The sequence below is a fragment of the Pteropus medius genome, unplaced genomic scaffold (genome assembly GCF_902729225.1).
Source record: "Pteropus medius unplaced genomic scaffold, Ma_sr-lr_union100, whole genome shotgun sequence".
NCBI lineage: Eukaryota > Metazoa > Chordata > Mammalia > Chiroptera > Pteropodidae > Pteropus > Pteropus medius.
In genome coordinates, this window is record NW_024342474.1 from 6,620,015 (window position 1) to 6,645,870 (window position 25,856).

The 25,856-nt window shown below is 36.5% G+C and overlaps 2 pseudogenes; both read left to right on the forward strand.

Annotated features, from left to right (window-relative positions):
• The first annotated feature begins 3,190 nt into the window (after positions 1-3,190).
• Positions 3,191-3,319, forward strand: LOC120605127 (uncharacterized; annotated as a pseudogene).
• A 5,585-nt stretch (positions 3,320-8,904) lies between these two features.
• Positions 8,905-16,119, forward strand: LOC120604863 (ATPase family AAA domain-containing protein 1-like; annotated as a pseudogene).
• The last annotated feature ends 9,737 nt before the right edge of the window (positions 16,120-25,856 follow it).

Sequence of the window (25,856 nt, forward strand, 5' to 3'; positions counted from 1 at the left end):
AATTTATGAGATCTAGAGTTTTTTGAGCATGGATCATTACTTGGTTGGGCAGGAGAGGTCTGGGTGAAGCATGGTTATAGGAAGCACAAGGGCACTAACTGTCCTGCGAAGTGATGGGACATTAGAAGGGACCAGAGGAACACAGAAAAGGTTGTAAGGTGAGTGGTTCACATTGCAGTTTTGTCCAAGGTCAACATGGTGAAGGATGCTATTCTGGGAGAAATGGTATTTTCAGATTATGCCTATTGGCTAAAGGCACAGTGAGGGTGGTAGGTCACCAGGACATCCAGTTTTATTCAGGGAAATTATGTTAAAATAAACATCAATACACAGGTGACATTCTTAATAGGCTTCCCAAGAAATGGATAATTGTGACTGCCTCTGAGGAATAGAAATGAGGGGTGGTAGAGTTTTAATTTTTTCCAATGACAGTATATTGATGTCACAAATATAAAACTCAATTTTTTAAAGATTTTGCCATATTAACATGCTAGCTGAATAACAATGAATATAACAGTGATTGTAATAAAATAGTAGGGGCATGTCACGACAAGGTTCACATTAACATATTAAGATAAGAAGAAAAAATTTGGATTTGTAAAACATCATTATTCATGTGTAATTTTTGTTCTTCCCTATAGAACATTGTTCAACCTTTCAAGATACGAAAGCAGCTCCAGAAGCAGAACCAGCAATGGTTCCAGAACACAGATCCTTAGACTTACTTCTCTGACATACTGTTCCCTACTCAGTTCATTCTACACTCTTCGTGACTCAGTTTCCTTTATTTTTTTTTCTTTCTCATTACTAACATAGATGGCTGCCTCTCTGAGTATTTTGAATTCAAACCCTGAAAGAAAGGAATTGACTGTCACAGTGCAGTACTCAGGGTAGGAATAGGCTTCTTTACTCCTCTCACATCTTTACCAGAAAATGCAGTCACCCTGGGGGTATGTGCAAATGCACCTGATCTTTTCAACCTGGAGGTTTCTAACACATACCTCCTGCACTTAAAAAATCCAAATGCTGCTTTCTTACACTGATAGCATACTGAATAGATTTTCAAGCTCTCATCTACAGTCCCAGTTCATCTCTAGCAGAGAGAGGGACTCTCCTGTTGTGATCCTCTCGTATAATAAAGGGGTTGTTTAGTGACAATTATACATAGAGAAAGAGGGTTTGCACCACAGGTATGAGGGTATTATAGTCTATAGCTGTAGGGGAGTAAAAGGTTTTTCCAACTATCATCTGCTTCTGAAACAGTGTACCTTGTTTAGTCTACAGAATACTAAGTGAGCAGGACACTATGGTTTTCCCCAGGCATTAGTCAAGCACTTTGATACATGTAGTTTGTGTAAGAGCTGCAGTGATACTGGAGTTGCATCAGTTTGGGGGGCTTTCTTTTTCATTTTCTACTCTTGTCATTTAGAAAGGGTGGGAAACTCTCATTTGGAAGAACTGTTGGGTGCAACCTTATTTGGAACGGTGGAGAAGATCACAGAGATTGTTGAGGCATCTTCTGGCTCTGTGATTTTTTTTTTTCCATTGTTGACCGAAGTTAATAGTTATCTGATTTTCCATAACTGCAATAAGTTACAGCCCCTTCCCTGGCCTTACAAGTGCAATTTGTTTCTGAAAAACTTCTTGTAGCCAGATTCCTTGAAATAAAAAATGGAATGTCCATTGAAATTATTAATACATAGTTACTTTGAAAATTAACAAAGTATATGTATACAGTCCATCCTTGAAAAATGCAGGGGTCTGGGGTGCCAGTCTTCCAGCATAGCTGAAAAGTCCCTTGTCACTTTTGACTCTCTAAAAACTTAACTACTAATAGCCTACTGTTAACTAGAAGCCTTCCTGATAACTTAAACACTCGATTAACACATATTTTATATGTTATATGTATTATATACTGTGTATATATGTATTACTTTATATAATAAAGTAAGTTAGAGAAAAGAAAATGTTGTTAAGAAAATCATAAGGAAGGAAGAGAAAGTACATATATAGTGTTTATTGAAAAAATCCATGTATAAGTGGACACACACAGTCCAAATCCGTGTTGTTCAAGGGTCAACTATATATGTAACTGAATCTTGGCAGAGAAATCTGTCCACCAAAAGTATGTTCACAGGGAAGGCCTGTGCTCTGACATGCAGTATAGAAGGGAAAGTGTCCAGAGAGGTGACGCCCAGACAGAAGCTACCTCTTCCAGTCTCTCTAACATGTGCGACCACATGACTACTCCTTACCAATAGACTGCTTCTTACCAGCAGAACTGAGCCAATAGGTATCACTTTGGGGCTGGGGTTTTAAGAAGCAGATGTGTATTTTCCAATGTACTTTTATCCAGGATTCTACCAGATGCAGAGTAGCCTGAGGCTTTAGGAGCTGGTGGAGCCATCAGGAGCCTGGATCCCTGAATCACTGTGGAGAGAAGACTCCTGTCAACCAGGAACACCTTCATTGGACTATTACATAGCAAGAAAAAATCCTGTATTGTGCAAAACCACTGAAATTTGGAGTTTATGTATTTCCTAATTTGATGGTCAGGAGACGTTTTCTATAAAGAACCAGATAGTAAATATTTTAGATTTTGTGGGACACATATGGTCTCTAGCTTATCTTTTTTTTTTTTGGTCAAAAAATGCTATTTATGTTTTTCGGCTTTATTTAGGTATAATTGAAAAATAACATTGTAAGATATTTAAAGTGTACAATATGATGATTTTGAAGATATATGTGTATATCTTCTTTTTAATTTTTTTACAACCATTTAAAAATGTAAAAATCATTCTGTTCACCTGAAGCTATGAAGACTGTGGCACCCAAGTGCTCCCAAAGCATACAAAACTACAAATTCATTCTCATAAATGCAAAGAATGCCCCCCAAAGTTGAAGTTGATGTAGTACATCCAACTGCTGGAAAAGTTAAAATCTCATAACCCCAATTGGCCGATATTAGCATATGACTATATTATGGCTTCCCCTCTCACCTTCTCACTCTGTCATCATAAAGCATTTTTTATACTACTTGTACCTGGTTTACTACTAGATCCTACTGGAGTCTTTGAACAGCAGATCAAGACCAGCCAGCAAGGACGTGATTCCACAGTGTAGCGGTTAGCATGTCTGCTTTACACGCAGAAGGTCCTGGGTTAGTGCCCCAGTGGAGCCACGGTCCATGGTTTACAGCCATGCCATCCTGAACAAGCCTGATGAACAAGCCAGATGTGTGATCTCGAAAGCTAAGCAGGGTCGGGCCTGGTTAGTACTTGGATGGGAGACCACCTAGGAAAACCAGGTGCTGTAGGCATAAATTAAAAAAAAAAAAAAGACCAACCAGCAGATCCTGAAGTTCCACATGAAAAGATTCCAAGAAGGCTTCTCCCTTTCCTTGAGCCCCAATGCCACAGCCCTTCTCATGGTTGCCAGAATTCATACTTGAGAGGGTGATATTGCCAGCCCTGGTGCCTTCCATTCCACCTAAGCCCTCATCTCAGTCAGCATAGAACCCAAGACCACTCAAAACTTCAAGGAAAGTTATCGTTCAACAACAGAATGAATAAGTACACGATAGACTCTTCTGTAACAAATACAATGAATACAACCATATGGGAAAATGTTTGTGAGAGAATATTAAATGAAAAGACCAGAATTTAACATTATATATTCAATATGATCCTAATTGTTTAAAAACAAAGACTTGAAGGAAATACAATACAAAATTAATACTTGTATTCCTGGGTGGTGGATTATGAGTGATCAAAGAAAATTCTGTTCTATGTTTTTTTGAACATGCGTACAAATGAGCCTGTGTATTTTTTTTTTTTTAAATGACCAAGAAAAATTAAAGGAACTTCTTCCTACAGGGTCTTTGGAGAGCCTTGCTATACAGGGTGAGTTCTCAGCCCTAGTCCTGCCCTCTGAGTTTCCACTTTGAGAAGTTCTCAAGTAACCCTGAAGCAGGAAAGGGAAGAGGAGAGTGAATGGAATAGTTCTGAATATGAGTCAACCTCAGGTTTTGAACCAAGGGAAATCTGGAAACCCAGAGCAACCTTTGCTTGGTGAGCTCTGTTTCTTCCCAGCCTGCAAGTATTCGCCTTGTTTCAGATCCAGTGTTTTATGTCAAAATATACTCTGTCCACTCTGATTGTTCTCCATCCCCAACTCTTTGTTCCCTTAGTCCTCTCATGGGAAGCAAAGGAAGCAGGAAAGGCTTTCAGGCTAAGTCTGTGCCCTTTCCTCTCATCCTTACCCTTCCAGGTGAGTGTCAGGGCAGAAGGCTCCCCACGTTCTATTCTTGTGTCCCCACTCTTGCTGTCCAGACCCTTCATGCTTCCCCAAGTGATCACTGTGGGAGCATGCTGTGACTATCCCCACACAGGTCATCATTTTGTTTGTGCACATGCACTCACATATACATGTGCACTCCCTAGAATATTTGTTGGCACTCTGCTAGATGTGGTTAGGCATTGCATTAATTTATTGAGGCAGTCAGCAAATTGCCCTCTACTCTGTGTCAGGCATTACTCTAGGTGCTGGGGTACATGAGAAACCAGACAGAAAAGATCCCTTTCCTCTTGGAGCAGATATTCCACTGGAAAGACTGATAGTAAGCAAATACATATATACTGTAATGTAGAGTAGTGATAAGTGCTATAAGGAAAAACAAGGCCTAGGAAGGGGCTAGTGACCTGGGGTGGAAGGTGTCTTTAGATTGGTCAGAGAAGGCTGCTCCATTTTTGCAGACTTGGAGTGAGGGAAAGAGCTATGGGAAGTATGGAGACAAGTGTTCTGACTGAGAAACAGTAAGTACAAAGACCCTGAGTCAGGAACTAGCTTGAGTTCTGCTTTCAAGTTGCTCCCATTCTAGTGAAAAAGGTACATAAGTAAAGAGGCAATTACAATATTGTGTGATAGTCATTTACCACTTAGCATTTGTAACTGTCTAACCTTTATGGCATTTAAAATTGTATGTTATCTTTAGTTCGTGTCCCCCAATAGAAAGTAAGCTCCATGATGGCAGAGGTTTTTATATTTTTCTGTTCATTATAGTATCTCCAGCACCCGAAACAGCTACAGGCACATAGTAGATGCCCAATATTGTTTAAAAGGATGAAAGAATCCCACATTTGTCCCTCTGCTCCCAGTTCCTCTCCCCAGAGGCAACCACAGTTTTTAGGCCCTGGGAAGAGCATGTTATTTAAATAGACTGCCATGCTCACCATCCAGTTTTCACTTGGGGGCTACAGGTGAGTCTCTGAGTCTGCCAAGAGGCGGACCATTCTACCCCCCACCTCAACTGTCATGTGAGCTGCAATAGACACTTGTTCTCTGAGGCTCATAAAGACCTGGGTGCCCTTCCTGACTGGGGAGCAAAGGAGGAATCGGGCAACTCTGGCTAAAACTTGGATTCCACATTCAGGCTTTTGTGGGGACTTGGCATTTAGGAAAGGACATGCCTGCTGCCCCATACAATGAGGCCCACTCCTTCAGCTCGTCACTGTATTTGGACACAGGGGATCTGGCAGCAAATATTGTTTCTGTATTTGAATATGTAAACTCAGAGCTGCATACATTTCTCAGTGCCACAAATGTTTAGAGCCTTGGCTTACGCAGTGGACTCGATGTACAGCCCTTGGCCAGGGACCAAGTTGAGGGGCAGGAACTTAGTTCCCATCTTGGAAGAAACTTCTCAGAAGTACTCAAGAATCTACGCAGATTATCTGGGGATTAAAAATGAATTTTCCATCATTTCCTTCATTGACAAACAAGGCAAGACTATCCCTGAATTTTATACTTGGGGTAATTTACAATTTACAAGTATTAGGGAGGGAAGAAATTAATAATTACTGGATATTTATTATTCTTATGGATTAGTCAGAAAACATGGTCCAGAAGATTTAAGTGTACCCAAAACCACACAGATAGTAAGAGGGTGATTACTTAATTAGTTTTTAAAAATTAGGGCAGGATTCCTTGCCTCAAAGCAAGTCCCCAACGAGGTTTCATTCTGTTTTTTAAAATATCTTGGGTCAAATCACCACATCTTTAGATTTCGAGTACTGATCACAAAGCTATCACATCATAAATGCAATAAATGTTAAGAAACAGAAGAAAAAACAATTAGTCACTAACACTTTTTGTGAATCAGAATTAGTCTATTAATTATTTTTCCTTCATGTGGTAATAGCATATTCACTAATTGTAACAGTTACAGTGGCTTCTCCATCTCAGCTAATGGACACTGAGTTCTTCCCTTTGCTCAGTCCAAAAATCCTTGGAGTCATCCTTGACTCTTTTTTCTCCTCTCCAACCTTACTTCCAATATGCCATTAAATCTTTTTGTTTCTCCCTTCAAGAGATGTCCCGATCTGACTAATTCTCATTATCTTTCCTGCTACTACCCTGGTGCAAACCACCATCAGCTCCTATCTGTACCACTGTACCAGCTTCCTAACTGGCCTCTGGGCTTCTGTCTTTGCTCCCTCCAGCGTATTTCCAAAACAGTGGCCAGAGTGAATCTTATAAAAACACGTAGATAACACTCCTATATGATCTGTACCCCACTCTTCACTTCCATTCTGAAATTCTTTTATTCCTCCAGTTTTACTGAGTTGTAATTGACATACGACATTGTATACGTTGAAGATGTGCAACATAATGATTTGATATGTGTACATATTATTGTGAAGTGATTACTGTAATAAATTTACTTAAAACCATCACATCACATAGTTACAATTTTTTCCTTGTGATGAGAACTTTTAAGACCTACTGTCTTAGCAACTTTTAGATATTCAATACAATATCATTAACTACAGTCACCATGCTGTATGTTATGCTTCCAGAACTTATTTATCTTTTAACTGGAAGTTTATACATTTTGACTTTCTTCACCCATTTCCCCCACCCCAACCCCTCCACCTCTGGAAACCACCAATTTATTCTCTGATTCTATGAGTTTGTTTGTTTGTTTGTTTTGAATTTCACAGTTTTTGTCTTTCTCTATCTGACTTATTTCACTTAGCATAATTCCCTCAAGGTCCACCCACAATGTTCCAAATGGCAGGATTTCCTTCTTTTTATGACTGAATAATTTTATTATATATAAATCACATTTTTAAATTCATTCATCCTTTGATAGACACTTAGGTTATTTTCATGTCTTGGGCTATTCTAAATAATGCTGCAGTGACCATGGGAGGCGCAGATATCTCTTTGCAATAGTGATACTATAGATAGTGTTCAAGGAATATTTGGTGAGATGGAATTTTCAGGAGCAGAATGAATTACATTGAAGGAGAGGACTACTAATTTTTCCCCACTGGACTGAACTGACCCGTAGTATATTTAGGGCAAAACCAAAAAGCTTTCTGTCAAAATTCTGTTTTATAGTAATTGAACTATAAATCGCTTCTAAAACAGCATAAATCTTTGATTCTTGAGATGAAAGTGTGTGTCACAGACCACATCTTGACATTTCATATGTTATAATGTGGTTAGCCTCTGTTTTTAAACTTAGTCATCTTAATGATAGAGATTTTCCATAAAACACTGTGTATATGAGTATTTGAGTATGGATGTTTGTATGAAAGAGAGAACAAAGAGATTACAGAAAAAAATGGGAGCAGAATTACATTAAGAATCAAACAATGTAATATCCAAATACTTTTATTATGGGCTGAGTGTTTGTGTCCCCTCGCCTCCCACGTTTGTATGTTGGATCCCTAAACTTCTGTGTGGCTGAATTTGGAAATGGGTCCTTTAAGGAAATAATTAAAGTTAAATGAGATCATAAGGGTGGGGTCTTGATCCAGTAGAATTAGTGCCTTTATAAGAAGAGACACCAGAGAAATTGCTCTGTCTCCCCATGAACACACATGAAAGAAAGGCCATGAGAGGACATAGCGAGAAGGTGGTCATCTGTAAGCCGGGAAGAGAGTTCTTATCAGAAATTGTGTCAGCTGGAATTTTGATCTTGGACTTCTAGCTTCTAGAACTTAGGGAAAATAAATTTCTGTTTTTTTAAAACACCATCATTGGTATTTAATTATGGAAGCCCTAGCAGACTAAAACACACCTTTGGAAGAGTGTAGGTGGCTTTAAAGACATGAAAATGCCATTTGTGTGTAGGAATTGCCAGTCACTAATACTATGCCAAAGCCTTTTATTGAAGCTCATTGTCAGAAGTTTAACTGGAGAAAACATTCAGAAAGAAGTGTGGAGTTTATATGAAATAATTTTTTTCTAGTTAAAAAAGCAGATTAGTGCCATCTACAAATTTGCCTATTAAGATGAGTTATAAAACTACAAAAAGAAAATGGCTATACAGAGGCATGGAAAGCTGTGGGTGAAATTGCTCCCTATGTCAGAGTAGATGCATATTTTGTAGGCTAAGAAGATTAATTAATTAATTAATTTTTATAGTGACATGATTAACAAAATACAGTAAGTTTCAAGTGTATAATTCAACAGTATGTCATATATATACATATATACATTTATGTGTATGTGTGTGTGTGTGTGTGTGTGTGTATTGCATTGTGTGTTCACCACTCATAGATTTCTTTCTGTCACCACATATTTGACCTCTTTTGTCCCATCTACCTCCTTCTTCCCTCTGGTAACCACTAGTCTACTATCCATGAGACTCTGTTTGTTTGTCATGTTTGTTTCTTTTAGATTTATATCCCACATATAAGTGATATCATGTGGTTTTCAACTTTTTCTGTCTGGCTTATTTTGTTTATCATGATTATCTCAAGATCTATCCATGTTGTTGCAAATGACAGTATTTCATCTCTGAGTAATATTCCGTTGTACATATGTACCACATAAGAGGATCTTTGAATAATAAGATTAAAATAGTTTTTCTGCATGGAGATTAACATCAAGATGGCACATACTGAAGTCTTTTCTTGTCCCTTGCATCAGAATGAAGTTGTTGGTTTAATTTTCCTTTTGACAATGTTCGGTGCAGTAAAACTCTTTACTCAAATGAATGGTAGATTCAATTGATCCAACCAGAAAGCAAAAAGTAGAAGCTCAGAAACAGGTCGAGAAATTAATGAAGCAAAATAATGTAAAAAATGTGAAGCTTTCAGAACATGAAATGGGTATTTCTTCTCATCTTGTAGACCCTCTTAATGTGCATGTTAGTTGGAGTGATTTAGCAGGTTTAGATGATATCATTATGGATCTGAAAGACACAATCATCTTACCTAAGAAAAAGAAGCATTTGTTCGAAAATTTCAGGCTTCTGTAGCCTCCAAAAGCTTTTCTATGATCCTCTAGGCTGTAGTAAAATGTTGATTGCCAAGGCTACAGCCAAATAAGCAGGTTGTCAATTCATTAACTTTCAACCTTCAACTTTGACAGATAAGTAGTATCGAGGATCCCAGAAATTAGGTGCTGCTGTTTTTTTCCCCCTTGTTATAAAGCTATAGCCTTCCATTATCTTTATAGATAAAATAGGCTCCTTTCTATGAAACTTCAAATTGTGACCATAAAGCTACGGCCATGGTGAAAGTTCAGTTTTGTGAGTCTCTGAGATGGATGGGATACTGACCACAGCTGCGAGATCATAGTGAGGGGAGCTACTGATCATCCTCAGAATCTCGACCCAATTGTACTGATAAGAATGCCTGTAGGGTTTCGTACCAACCAGCCTGCTCTTAAAGAAAGAAAAGCAATCCTGAAACTCATTTTGAAAAATGAAAATGTAGATAGACATGTGGACCTGCTAGAAGTTGCCCAGGAAACTGATGGGTTTTCAGGAAATGACCTAAAAGAAATGTGTTGAGATGCTGCCCTCCTCTGTGTCAGAGAATATGTAAATTCTACATTAGAAGAAGGCCATAATGAAGATGAAATTTGGCCTGTGCAGCAACAGGACCTGCATCGGGCAATTGAAAAGATGTAGTGAAAGGATGCAGCATTTCAGAATGTCTTAACACGTTTGTTTAGATTAAGAGTAAATAGTCATTTGTACAGGTCAGTCTGACCTGCTTTAATGTGTCCTGTTATCTATCACTACTGGAAATAGAATGGAAGAAGTGTTTTTTAAACAGTGAGGGAGTTGAATGACACTGGTTTTAGCCTCTGAATTCTAAGTTATTGAGATATAGTTGTTATATAAATGGTATTACTACTTGTCAAAAATCATGAGGAAGAACAATTTAATCCAGCCTGAGTGTGGGCGTTTGTGTCTGACCTCTTTAACCATGTGTTGCAGCCTTATAGCATCTAAACGGGCCTTAAAGCAACAAAGGATGCTTAATTTCTCACTAAATTAAGTCATTAGTGAGAAAAGGGGATGAGGTTAGTGAAGGATTCTGGATATATGAGTGTGTGTGCGTATGAAATGCACATATTCACACATTTTATATGTGATACGTTTGAATACAGAAACTTTTTTTTACCCCAACTACTGAATCAAAAAGTACCAAATAGCATATGGCGAAACAGATTGAAGGTTTTGTCTAAACTGTACAATGATTCAGCCATTTTCAGTTGTCACTCATTTCAGCTTTTATTTTTTATTTTTTGAACTTTTATTTATTTATTTATTTATTTATTTATTTTAACATTTTATTTTTTATTTTCCCCCTGTCCCCTCTGGTAATCAATCACTAGCCCATTGTCCATGTCCATGAGTCTCTGTTTGTTTGCCTTGTTCATTTGTTGCTTTTAGGTTTATATCACACATATAAGTGATATCATGTGATTTTAAACCTTTTCTGTCTGGCTTATTTCACTTAGTATGATTATTTCAAGGTCCATCCATTTTGTTGCAAATGGCAGTTTTTCATCTCTTCTTATGGCTGAGTAATATTCCATTGTATATATGTACCACAGCTCCTTTAGCCAATCATCTATCATAGGACACTTCGGTTGCTTCCATGTCCTGGCCACTGTGAATAATGCTGCTATGAACATCGGTGTGCAAACATCTTTTTAGATATGGGTTTTCAAGTCTTTGGGGTAAATACCCAGTAAGGGATTGCTGGATCATATAGTAAATCAATTCTTAGTTTTTTTGAGGAACCTCTATACTGTTTTCCATAGTGGCTGTACCAATTTGTAGTCTCCCCAGCAGTGTATGAGGGTTCCTATTTCTCCACATCTTCTCCAACATTTGTTATTACTTGTCCTGTTGATTATAGCTATTCTAACAGGTGTGAGGTGGTATCTCATAGTGGTTTTGATTTGCATTTCCCTAATAGCTAGCGATATTGAGTATCTTTTCACATGTTTGTTAACCATTTGTATGTCCTCTAGGGAGAAGAGACTTTCCTTTCTCCACTGTATATTTTTGGCTTTTTTCGTTGAAAATTATTTTCCCATATAAATATGGGTTTACTTCTGGACTCTCGATTCTGTTCCACTGGTCTGTGTGTCTGCTTTTCTGTCAATACCATGCTGTTTTGATTACTGTTGCTTTGTAGTATAATTTGAAGTCAGGCAGAGTGATGCCTCCAGTCTCGTTCTTTTTTCTTAGGATGGCTTTGGCAATTCGGGGTGTTTTGTGCTTCCATACAAATCTGATAATTTTTTTGTTCTATTTCTTTAAAAAATGCCAATGGGATTTTGATGGGGATTGCATTAAATCTGTATAGCGCTTTAGGTAATATGGTTATTTTAACTATGTTGATTCTCCCAATCCAAGAACATGGAATATCTTTCCATTTCTTTGTATCTTCTTCGATTTCTTTTAATAGAGCTGTGTAGTTTTCATTATATAGATCCTTCACATGTTTCAGTAGATTTATTCCTAGGCATTTTAGTCTTTTTCTTGCAATTGCAAAAGGAATCATTTTTTTCCACTTCTTTTTCAGACACTTTATTATTAGAGTATAGGAACGCTATGGATTTTTGAACATTGATTTTGTATCCAGAAACTTTACTTGATTTGCTTATTGTTTCTAGTAGTGTTCTCGGGAGTCTTTAGGGTTTTCAATATAGAGAACCATGTCATCCGCAAATATTGACAGTTTGACTTCTTCGTTTCCTATTTGGATGCCTTTTATATCTTTCTCTTGCCTGATTGCACTTGCTAGGACCTCCAATGTTATACTGAATAACAATGGCAATAGTGGACAGCCTTGCCTTGTTCCTGATCTTAGAGAGAAGGTTTTTAGTTTTTCACCATTAAGTATAATGTTGGCTGAGGGTTTGTCACAGATGGCATTTATTATGTTAAAGTACTTTCCTTCTATATCGATTTTGTTAAGTGTTTTGATCATAAATGGATGCTGTATCTTGTTGAAGGCTTTTTCTGCATCTATTGATATGATCACATGATTCTTATTTTTTAATTTATTTATGTGGTGTATCACATTAATCAATTTGTGTACGTTGAATTATCCTTGTGCCCCTGGGATGAAGCCCACTTGATTGTGGTATATAATCTTTTTAATATGTTTCTGTATTCAGTTCACTAGTATCTTATTTAGGATTTTTGCATCTGTGTTCATGAGAGATATTTGTCTGTAGTTTTCTTTTTTTGTATTATCTTTACCAGGTTTTGGTATTAGGGTAATATTGGCCTCATAAAACGAGTTGGGAAGTATTGCCTCCTCCTCAGTTTTTTGGAAGAGTTTGAGGAGAATAGATATTAAATCTTCTTTGAATGTTTGGTAGAATTCACTGGTGAAGCCATCTGGTCCTGGACTTTTACTTTTTGGTAGGTTTGTGATGATCGTTTCCATTTCCATACTACTGATTGGTCTATTTAGATTTTTCAGTTCTTCTTGATTCAATCTAGGAAGGTTGTATTTTTCTAAGTACTGGTCCATTTCTTCTAGGTTATTAAATTTGGTGTTATATACTTTTTCATAGTTTTCTTGTATGATCCTTTGTATCTGCAGTGTCTGTCATAATTTCCCCTCTTTCATCCCTGATTTTGTTTATTTGTGTCTTTTCTCTTTTTTCTTTAGTGAGTCTAGCCAGGGGTTTGTCAATTTTATAAACCTTCTCAAAGAACCAGCTCTTTTGTTGCATTTATTTTTTCCATTGTTTCTTTGTTTTCAATTTCATTTATTTCTGCTCTAATTTTGATTATTTCTTTCCTTCTGCTGACTTTAGGCTTCATTTCTTCTTCCTTTTCTAGTTTTTAAGGTGAAGCGTTAGGTTGTTTATTTGGGCTCCTTCTTGTTTTTGGAGGTAGGCCTGTAATGATATGAATTTTCCTCTAATGACCGCTTTTGCCATGTCCCAAAAGTTTTGATATGTTGTACTATTATTATCATTCTTTTCTATGTATCTCTTGATCTCTTTTTATTTCTTCTCTGACCCAGTTATTCTTCAATAGTATGTTTTTTAATCTCCACATATTTGTGGTTCTTTCCTCTTTCTTTTTACAGTTGATCTCTAGTTTCAAAGCATTATGATCAGAGAATATGGTTGGTATGATTTCCACGCTCTTATATTTGTTGAAGTTATCTCTGTGTCCCAGTGTGTGGTTGATTCTTGAGAATGTTCCATGTGCACTAGAGAAGAATGTATAAGCAGCTTTTTTTGGGATGAAAGGCTCTATAAATGTCAATTATGTCTAGTTGGTCTAATGTACCATTTAAGGATGTTATTTCCTTATTGATTTTCTGTTTAGATGATCTGTCCATATCCGACAGTGGGGTATTTAGGTCTCCTATTACAATAGTGTTCTGGTCTGTTTCGCCCTTTAGCTCTGTTAGTCATTGCTTTATATATTTCGGGGCTCCCTGATTGGGAGTATAGATATTAATAAGTGTTATGTTTTCTTGGTGCATGATTCCCTTTATGATTATCAAGTGTCCCTCAGTATCTTTCTTAATATTTTATATTTTCAAGTCTATTTCATCTTATATTAGTACTGCTACTCCCACTTTTCTCTGAATGGCATTTGCTTGAAATATCATTTTCCACCCTTTCACTTTGAGTCTATATTTGTCTTTGGAGCTGAGATGTGTCTCCAGGAGGCAGCATATTATTGTTTTTTTTTTTTCTTTTTAATCTATTCTGCAACTCTGCGCCTTTTTGTTGGTAAGTGCAGTCCATTTACATTCAGGGTTATTATTGAAATATGAGGTCTTCTTATAGCCATTTTATCTTTTGCTTTTTAGTAGCTTGGTGTTTCTATTGCTTCCTTGTCTTTGTGTTTCTGTTCTCTTTATTTTGGTTGGCTTTTGTGGGTTTTCCCTCCGGTACTTCTTGTTTTATGTTATATCCTTTGGTTCTGAATCTTTGGTGTGTGGTTACCATTACGAATATGTAAAGGATAGTTATATATATATATATACAGTCATCCTTTTTCTTCTGCACGTGCCTTATCTCCATTCCTCTTTGTGAATTTGGATCTCTGAATCTTCCCCTTTTCAGTCGTTGCTGTTTCAGATTGTCCCTATACATGCTGAATGTTCATTAATATCTTTCTTTTGCAAAACTCTTCTTATTTTAAGCTTATAGGGCCCTGTTCCTAGTAAGAGTTGCACTCCTCTGCTTTTATCAGCCTGCTAGTTACCTTATTCCTAATTATGTGGGTTTTTTTTGTCATTTTGTTTTAGTTGAGCTGACCTCTCTCATTATTTCCTGTAGTGCAGGCCTTATAGTGGAGAATTCCTTCAGTTTTTGTATGTCTGGCAAGGTCTTTATTTCTCCTTCATATCTAAAGGAGAGCTTAGCTGGATACATTATTTTTGGCTGGTAGTTCCTTTCATTTAATAGTTTGAATATTTGATTCCACTCTTTTCTGGCTTGTAAAGTTTGTGCTGAGAAGTCTGATGATAATCTAATAGGTTTTCCTCTATACGTTACCGTCTTCTTTTCCCTGGCTGCCCTGAGAATTCTGTCTTTATCATTCATTTTTGATAATTTTAATACAACGTGTCTTGGTGAAGGTCTTTTTGGGTTGAGATAATTGGGTGTTGTGTTAACTTCTTGAATTCTAAGCTCCAGCTCATTCTTTAGATTTGGGAAATTCTCGTCCACTATTTGCCCGAAAATGCTTTCTAATCCCTGCTCCTCTTCTGATGGTATCAGCTAGTTCTTGTATTTCTCTTTCATTATTTTTCATTCTTCAATTTCTCTCTTCTTCCTTCTGATCTATTTCTAGATTTCTGTCTTCGATATCACGGATCCTTTCTTCCATTTGGTCAACTCTATTTCCTAAGATTGTTATTTCATTTTTCAACTCCTGCAGTGTGTTCTTTATCTCCAGAAGGTCTATTCGGTTCCTTTTGAGGGTTTCAATCTCCTTACTAAAAAATTCATTCTGCTCATCTAGTTGTTTTTTCAATTCCTGAAATTGTTGATATGGTTTGTTTTGAATCTCATTGAGTTTTTTCAGAAGTACCATCCTGAAGTCTCTGTCATTTAAGTTGCATATTTCTATGTCTGTACACTTATTTTCTGGAGATTTTTCTCTTTCTTTCTGAGATGCCTTGTCACCTTGGTTGTTCATGGTGTTTAATGGACTATTTCTCCACCTGGTCATTAATGGAAGTATATTCCGCTTCCCCTGCCCCAGAAAGAAGATGTATTATATAATGGTCCCTAGCCTGTTGCAAGTAAGGTGTTTTTTTTCTTGGTTTCCAGTAAGTGGTGTCTATGCCCCTTGGATCTCTGCTTTATAGAAAGTCTTAATAATGTCTTTTTTTCCCCTTATAGATGTTTAATCACGCTTACTACCCTCAGTCTCAGTTCCTGTCAGTGTTAGCGACAGTTTCGGTAGTGTTTGCCAGATTACCCTGGGGCTCCATGGCGTTCTATCTCAGAGGGTGTGAAGGAGAAGCCCTCTGGATTGGGTGATGGGGGCTGTGGCTCAGCCTGGGTTTTGCAACTGCAGCCGGTAAAAATCAATTGTCATTTCTATGCCATCCCTGCTTTTCTGCCGTCCCCTTTTCTCTGCCTTCTGCCCTGATGACTGGGCACTGCCGGCGGCTGCATGGAGCTCACAGCACTCCCAGGCAGGGCTGTTCAATGAAGTCGCCACACCTTCTCCCCTTACCTCCTCCTATAGGGAGCTCCAGCTACGAGAAGCAGCTTCTTTGTTTCTCCCAGTCCACCGCCCGACACCTGGGATTCTGGCCTGTGGTAGCTCTTATGCACAAATCCCACGCTCAGACGTGCTAGTGTGCAGTCTGGGTGTTTTTGTTAAGTTTTAAATGTTCAGGTTATTGTTGTTTCATAGGGAGAAATCTGGGAATGTCTCTCACTCTGCCATGTTTAATCTAATCTCTCAGCTTATTTTTTAAGTTGAGCATTTCTCTGTAGTTGAATAGTTGGAGTCAACCGCTTCTGAATATTTAGATGTGGATCAATTATTATGGTTGTCAGGATAATCACATAAAAATACTTTTTCAGTGACTAGTATTGAATGGTTTTTAGGCAGTTACACAATCAACACCGATCTCATCTCTTTCTGCAAGCATAGTGGGTAGAGACATTTTAAAAATTGATATACGTGAAGGTGGATTGAAAGCCTTTTAAAAGAATGATTTTGAAAAACTTCGGTGCCATTCAATACATGTATGTGACTTTTTCTTTCTTAATTTAATGTAACATAGTTCCACTGTAATCATGGTTTTTTAAATGTTATTTTAAAGTTATATGTTCTTCAATTATGGTCAAATATAATTTTGTCATCAAAAATAAAATGATAGTTTAAAACAAGTAGCTGTCACTAAATGTGCTAAAAATACTCATGCTATAACTAAAAATTTTAAAGTTTTCTTAGCAATATTATAAATTGTGCCAAGTTAGTACAAATATTCACATCAAAATTCCCTATTGTACCTGTAGTAGTCATTTCATGCTATGTACACAACATATAGCTGAAACAATTTTTATTGTCCAAAATTTTAGTAAACAGAAGTCTGTTATAGTCACACACAGCATGAGGAAAATGGCACAATATGATCTTGAGACACCTTATGAATCATCAGAAAGATTAAATTATGCTTCACATATTTTTGTTTTTATCATACTTCTTTGAAAACTCTCTATCTTTATTCATAAGTTATTTGATTAATTTTTTTGATAATAAGTCTCTCACTAGAACCTATTGAATAGTTTGTTCTTTAGTTGTGCTTTGAATGGTGGTGGGGTGAGGTTGTGGGAAAACACCTTGGATAACAAAAAGCAAGTTTTGAATATTGTAAAGATGATTGAAAAATTGAATATAAAACACAATATACCAAGTCATTTTAAAATAATTATATTATACTATTATTTTATAAATATGTAATAAAGAAGTCCCTCTTAAAAATTAAAATAATTAATATAGTACTTTTTGTTCATGCTTGAACTAATATCACCTATCAAAACTTTTTAATTTATTAACTGAACCAAATGGATTGTTTCTTTTATGATTTCGAACCAAGAGCCTGAGTTCGAAGCTGGACCTGAAGTAGCAGGTGCTGCAGTTGAGTCAATTAATAGCAGAGCATTAGTGGCTCATGAATTCCTGTCATGGAGTTTTTCAGAGACATTTGACCTATGAATCACTCTCTTCCACCCTCAGCAAAAGCATTTCCATAATTAAGAATGGGTTTACTGTGTGAGATGGCTATATCCCTATCATTTGAATGTTCAGGTAGAGCACAGATGCCTGTCAAGTGTGTTTTAGATGAGATTTCTTCACTGAAAGCTTTTCATGTTAGAATATAAAATGTGCATATATTTCTTAGCTCAGCTCTAGGCCCATTGAATAAGAATATCCTAATAATGGAGTTAAGTCACAGACATTAAAAAGTAGCAGCAATAACAACAAGCAATAATAACTTTCCTCTATGTTATGCTTAAGTAGCTGGTCTGTAGATCACTCAGCTATGGGAAGAAAAGGACTATATTATTGTTTTGGGATAGTTGACAAACTATCCTAACACTTAGTGTTTCACCATTTTTATTATATCTCATGATTTAGTGGGTCAGCAATTGAAGCAGTCTCTGCTGAGCGATTCTTCTGCACTGTCTGGTATTGAGTAGGGCCACTTGGTGATATTTAACTGGAAACTAGTTTCATCTGGAGCATACAGGATGGCTTCACTCACGTGCCTATCTTCTCAATGAGGACAGCTGTATCCCTCTTTTTTTCCCATACAGTTTCAGGACTTCTCCTTGTACTTTCAGCAAGCCATTTGAACATCTTATGTGGTAGCTTGACAGCATGTGGTAGCTTAGGGGCCTTGCAGTCCTTTGAAGCAGTAGGCTTGGATTTGACATCTGCCACTTCCACTGTTCTTTATTGGCCAAAGCAGTCACAAGTCAGCCCAGATTTGAGGGGAAGGAAAATAAATCCCATCTCTCAGTGAGAGAAGAGTTAAAGAATTTGTGACCGTCTTTAATCCATCACAAAGACCTCTTAATTTATTGTAAATTATCTCTTTAAATCCTTAGTGGATGGAATATGAGAAGGGCAATTCCAATGTCTGGTAGCTGCATGAAAAGTTAGGCCAGGCAGGGCAGGGCAGGGCTAAGCAAAGGGCTGTCTGGCCTGTCCTCTGTTAGAAAAAGAAGTAATGAGCACACAAAAGGAGGGAGGTGCATCAGAGGTAATTTCACCCTAAGTAGAGTTTTATTTAAGATTGTTTCTAATCAGAGTAGTCTATCAGAATAGAATGGCAAAGAATTTGAGTCTATAGGTTTTCCTAGGATTGGTTGTAGGTGATTTTTGTTGAATTCTCACCAAAAGTATGCCAGTAAATGCTACTTCAGCACTAATAAAGTGATAGTAACATATTAATGAATTCAATTTGTAATTTTTCCAAGTTAATATTAATAGCATAGCATTCTTTCCATTGAAACAATCTTTGTCTTTTAACTGAGAAGAAATGAGAAAAGAAATGTTTAATTAGAATTCTTTTAGATAAAAGATCATAAAACATTATAAATAGGGTCACTGTTATCATTTTTCTTGGAAAGCCTGATTTCATTTCTCTTGTAATGAGTTTTCTGAATTGGCTTTCATAAAGTTTAGTAATTTATTCTCTCTGAAATATGAAGCATGCTTTGATAAACTTGTTTTCCTCCTTTATTGTTGTGAAATTGTTCATAAATTGCATTTATGAGCTCTAAATATGCTGTTGGTATTATTTATACTTGAGAGCCAATTAAACATGTTTTTGTTTATGTTAAAATATTCTCAATTCACTTTAAATTTACTAGTCCTTTAACCTTTTCTTATGAGTATATTGTGTTCCTTTTGCTATCCTTTACAAATCTGATTTTACAATCTTTCATTCTTTATATTTAGGAAATAGTTTAAAATAATGGTCAAGAACTCAGATTTTGTGAGGTTTCTACTTCTGTTCCTGGGGAGAGTAGAGAAGGACATGAAAGACCTCCTCTCCCATTGAAATGAAAAATACCTAAAACAAATTGTTTTCTGTGGGAGCGGGAACAGTGGTGTTCACTCAAGGAAGCCTTGATTAACTGAATTCCAGAAAGAAAAAATCCTTTATAAGTGAGCAGAGAGCCAAGACAGCTTCTATACCTGGGGAAGCTTCCTCATCTGGTTATGGTAGGTCCGATAAAGAGATAGAGAAACTTTACAAAGTCAATAGGAAATAAGCTGGGCCTTGGACCAAGAGAGGCCATCAGGCTAAATTAGAGTCTGAAAAGCCTGAAATACTGGGACAGATACTGAGATCAGCAATTCTTCCTTCTATGCTGACTATGAGTTTTGCTAAGAAAGTAACGGCAGAGGAAGGGCTGGTAAGAAGAAATTGTTTAGTCCTATGAATTCCTGTGGTGTTTGGATTCCAAATCCCTGCCTGGAGATGAATCCAGAGATTCAAAATATTCCAAAAACATCTGAAATTGCAGCCAATCTTCTCACAGTTCAGCTACTGAAAACATAAAAAAAGGCTGTGACTCAGGAGGTTAGGGGTTGGGCTGATCACAGGTGATTTCAATCTACTTAAAGCTGTAAACCGCAGCCAGCTCAACTTTATTCTAAAAGAATTATGAATGATAAGCACTTCACTCTAGCTGCCAGATAAAGAAAGGGTTTGTATTCACTGGGAAACAAAACAAAGTAAAACAAAACTAAATATTATCCTTCAGTCATTATTTTTTATATACAATGTCTGAAATATAATAAAAGATTTATAAAGCATGCAAAGAAACAGGAAAATGGGATCTATATAAAAGATAGTCAAAGAAACAGCCCCATCGATTACCCAGTTATTGAAATTAATAGAACTTTAAAACATCTACGACATATATGTTTTTAAATTTTGCAGGAAAAGATGGATATAATGAGTGAAATATTAGATATTTTAGGATAGATGGAAATCTCTGAAAAAAAACAAAATAGAAATTCTAGAACTGAAAAATACAATGTCTGAATCAAGTACTCATTAGATGGGCTTAACATTAGGCTGAACACTGAAGTGAGGATCAGTGAACTTGAAGATAGACAACTACTGTATCTATGTTAATATCAGATAAAATAGACTTTAAGGCAAGAAGCATTAGTAAATAAAAGAAAGACTCTGTATGATGATAAAAGGGAGAATCATCAAGAGGACAATAACGAACCTCAAAATATCAGAAGCAAAAATGGAAGGAAGAAATAGACAAAGCTTAATTATCACTGGAGATTTTAATGCACTTCTGTCTCAGAAATTGATAGAACAAGTAGACAAAAAATTAGGAAGGCTATAGAAAGTCTGAACTACCCTATCAACCATGTTAACTTAATTCACGTTTACATAACACATAATGAAACAACTGAAGAATACTTACTCTTTTCAAGTGCACTCGGAATATTTACCAAGATAGAACTCATGTTGAACCATAAAGAGAAGGCTCGATAGAGTTCAACAGACAGAACTTGTACAGAGTTGTTCTTGAAATACTTCAAAAAACAATAAAAAATATATCAAGAAAAATCTCCAAATATTTAGAAATTAAACAACATGCTTCAAAGAAGAAGTCACAAGGAAAGGAGAAAATATTTGAACTGAATTACAACAAGAACACTTAGCAGAAAAGCATAAAGTAGTGCTTATAGAGAAATTTATAGCTTTGAAGACTTGTATTAGAAAATAAAAAAGTTTAAAAATCAATGCTTTCATCTTCTTCCTTAAGGAGCTACTAACAAAAAAGTCTAATTAAATGCAAAGTAAGTAGAAGGAAAGAAAGAAGGAAAGAAGGAAATAAGAACAGAAGTCAATAAAATGGAAAAATGAAGAGTCAACAAAGCCAAAAGTTGATTCATTAAAACAATTGATAAAGCTTATAAACCTTCAGAGATGCCGACCAAAGCAAAAGAGAGAAATACAATTTACCAATGTTAGGACTAAAAGAGGGGCATTGTTAGATGTCCTGAAGACATTACAATGGTAACAAGGAAATATCATGGTAAGTGTATGCCAATAAATTTAATGACTTAGATGAAAGGAACAAACTCCTTAAAAAATAGGAGTTAATAAATCTGACAGAAAAGAAAAAGAAAATTTCTAAGCCCTATATATCTGTTAAGGAAATTATATTCAAAATAAAAAACCTCATAAAGAAAATTCCAGGCCAGATGACTTTAATGGTGAATTCTCCCAAACATTTAAGAAAGAAATAATGCCAACTTTACGCGAACTTCATCAACATTAAAGTTGTTATTATCATCATCAATAAGATGTTTATAAGTCTCCTCCTTCAGTTTTTAGCATCTATCCTAAAACAAAGAGGACAGAAATTGTCATAGTCTTTTAGAAAAAGTATGAATTCAGTGGGAGATTACTTTGTAAATCCTACCTTTCCTATTTGTATTCCTTTGATTTAGAATGGCATGTATTGTTTGCAAAATACTCTATATTGCTGTCGCTTCTGACTTTAATCTTTTCTAACCCTTTTACACAAAACCAGTTGTTCCTCTGAAACTTGAGAAAAAGTTCTGCCAAGCAGTCTGATGAAAAACTTTTTAGAATCCTCTCATGCCTGGTTTTCTGGTGATCTTTTAATAACAACTAAAACTTTGCTTACTTGTTTTTTCAGTTCTTTTGTATGAGCCCTTTTTGCAGAAAGACAAAGAATTGTTCACATCAAGTGTTTCCTGCCTTAATTTCATTTCACATAATGGGCTGAGATTAAAATTTGTACGGTAAATGGAAAATTTGTGAGCAATCACAATAATGGCTGGAGGAGGCTTTCCTTTTTTTTTTTTTTCTGTCCTTCCTCAGAAATACTAAGAACCAGTTAGACTAAATCCTTCAGAAACGTTCTTTATCACTGTTGTTTGATGTAGTTCCAACCACATCAAACACAGGAGACATCCAAACTACTCTGAGCTGAAATGACTGAGGCTGCATTTTTTTCAGAGATCCCAGGAAACTAATAGTATTGACTAAAGAGTAGTCACGGTAAGAATTTCTGAGTGTTTAAGTGTTCATAACTGACTCAGTGAGGAGGACCTTCTGCTCTGGGTACTTTTTTCCTACCCTTCCTGGTTTCTTTACTCATCTTCTCCAGCAGCAGATAACTGAATTTTTTTAGGCATCAAGATATTTGGCTCAGCAAAGGATAGTTTTCTGATAGACTATGATATTCTACCCTATTAGAGTACAGACCAAGCTGCTGTAACAGAGAGATTCTAAAATCCAGTAGCTTTAATAAAATAGAAGTTATTTTTTCTCTTACGTAACAGTCAATAGGTAGGTTGGAGATCCATGGCAAGTAGGTGGCTTTGCCCACAAGGTCATTCTTTATCTTTTTTCTTTATTTTTCCCCGGAACAAGGTCTTAACTTTAGATCCACGTGAGGTCACGGATAGAATTTAGGGAATCTCTTGAACTTGATGGAAAACGTTAAATCTTTTTCACTCATCTCTAAATAAGATTTAGTATTTCTTTTACTTTTGAATATAGATCATAAACAACTATGCTATTAGCTGTACCTATGACTTTGCCATTGATAGAAATTACAGAGTATTTTATGTCATATTAATTTGTTACAAATATCTTAAAATTTTATACTACATCACTACTAACAGTAAACCTACCTCTAGAGTTTGCTATTTAATGGGTTAATAAATACTTGCTTAATATTTAAAAATTATAAACTAATTTTGAGTATATTTTTAATATATTTTCCTTTTTAACATTATATATTTTATGTCATATATTTATAAATGTTGTTCTAAGAAGGGCTCCATATGTTTTACCAGACCACCTAAGAGGCCCACAGCATAAAATAGGTTAAAATCTGTTCTCTGAGATGTTTCCCTTGTCCTCGTTTTAGAATTTTGCTTCTCTGCTCCATATCATTCCATTCTAGTCAGAAGGAAGGGAGACAGAGGAAGCGAGGTCAAGCATTTTCCTTATAAGAAAATAACCGAGAAGTAGCACACATACTTTCTGTTCATGTTATGCTAGTGATAATATGGTTAAATGGCTGCACTTAGCTGCAAGGCATGCAGGGATTGTAGTATCTAATTAGAGGCCATGTGTTAGCACCGAGCTGATTGAGAAGGGAAGGTTTCCGTGGTGAGATGCCCAGTTGGAAGATTGCACAAGGGGCCGACATGAGAATGAAACGGCAGGCACCAACTTTATTGCGGGGAGCGTGTTTCTGTTACAGGGAGTGCAGTTCTATTGCAGGGAGCAGGCTTCTTCTGCTCTTCTTCTGCTCCCCTTCTTGTGCTCCCCTTCTGCTCTCTAGAGGACTACATCGCTCCACACATATCAGAGTACAATAGTGGCATTCAGCCACACATGCATGATACAATAAGCTGAAATATATTTACATATTTTAGGCGTGGGTGCCCTACTACACTAATGTAACATCCTAAATCTGAGCTCCTGTTCCTAGCCGTGAGCCTGGATCACAGCCAGACCTGGGACCAGCCATGCCTGGGACCCATACCATGTGCTCTGCTAAATATGGTGGTAGTGGTGGTGCACTCTAGCACTGAAATGAGAAAGAGACTACATATAGGATGACAGCCTATAGTCACTACTACTCTCATATAATTCTATTTGGATTCTGAAAAGTTTCATAAATGCTTTAGCAAAATGTATGATTTCTCTTGATCTGAAGGGTCAAACACATTTATAGTCATATTCGGGGTGTGTCTACACTGTCTAGCTCCAAAAAGTTAGATAGCATCATAGACACTTTCACAAAAAATTGGTCTGCAAGATTTTTAGACTGATTGTTGTGTTTGTAAGCTAGAAAAGCATTGTAAATCTAGGAGGTGACTTTCTCGCCTCAAAATGGTTAAATGAGAAGATCATGCAAATGCAAATAATTACATCAACATTAGTAACAAACTCATATTCTAGATCATCCATTTGGTTGTGAAAGTCTTTTTTTATAGAGTTAAAAGCTATATTCAAATTCTGTTTTTTAATTGTTGTTTGTGTTTTTTTGAGTCAACATACTTTGAATGTCTGCTCTGTTACAGACAGGATACTGAGGACTCAGAACACCCAAATTCATATTACAATTTTCTTATCCTCAAGAGACTCAGCATCACGTTTGAGTGTGCGTGTACATGCATGCACATGTACGTGTGTGGGGAGGACAATGGCTCATGTAAATAAATAAATTGTAAGTACGATTGTTGTTAAAAGAAAGAGAGAATAAAGGTATAGTGGAGATAGGAAGAAGAGAGAAGGAAATAAGTCGTCGGTCCCTGAGATCTATCTCTGTTTTCACCCTCTTCTGACTTGGAAGCAGGTATCAATATTTCTTTGCAATCTTCTTAAAAAATTTTCTACTATCAAAACACAAGCCAGCAATATTAATTTTACTGAATATTTTGTAAGGGATGAGGGTAATTGACATTTCACAGCTTGATATTATTTCACTCCAAATTAGTATTTTACTCCAATATTTCACTTCAGAAATCCCTTTAGACCTTCCTCTTTTTCAGTCTCTCCGACCCTGAAGTCAAATAGGAGTTCATCTCTGTTCTTTCTCCAGGCATCACCTAGTTTTTCTGTTCCAGTTTCCCTTAGATCCTCTCCCTGTCCCACAACCAGCCTTTCTTCTGAGAGCGACTTAGTTTTACTCAGCAACTACAAATCTGTTCACCTATATCCACAGTTTGACAGTCTTCTTTTAAGTACAGAAAAGTTTATTCTTTCACATAGTATTAAGATGATTAATTTAAAAATGTGTTGCTACACCCAGAACTGTTTAGAGCATTGCTTGCTTTAGTTAAGTGAGTGAAAAAAGATGTAGTAACATAGTGTTGAGGGGGTAAGGTTGGGTAATAAGGTGGCTCATTTTAATGATCTTGTTACTTGTAATTGCCTATACTTGTATACGTTAGTGACCGAGAGTGATATGTCTCTAATGGGGCTCCTGAAGTTCTGTTTCTTCCCTACTTCTTAATATATTACAATATTTAGGTTCATCTTTTCAATCTTTTCAGTTTTCCTGGAGAAATTAAATATTGCGCACAATTTGGAAGTAAAGGAAGGGCATGAACAGAGAGGAGGCAGGAAAACATTCTAAGTTGGAAATAATACTAGGACATTGGGGATTGGTGGAGATGGGAACAGAATCTAGGATCTCTTCATTTTATACCATGCTTCTAGTTCCCTAAAGTTAATATAGCCAAACATTAACTCCGCTCATTTCTAATTCAGAAGGGTAGGATGAATATGCTCTTCTAGCTATCTCTTGAAAGGTGAGCTCCTGTAATACATCTGACCCAGCAGTCTCCTCAGAGGCTTCATTCCCGCTAGGCTGTATGCTAAGAGAGGATGGTCAGACCAAAGGGTTAAATAGATGTGAGGTGAGCTTTGAGCAGGAGCTATTGTGTAAATGTGGGACAGTACTTGGCGGTGGGGGCGGGGAGAGCGGTGTTTGTGTTTTAAAGATGGTGAATTGAACTGGAATCAAGGAAAGAGAAGGAGGGT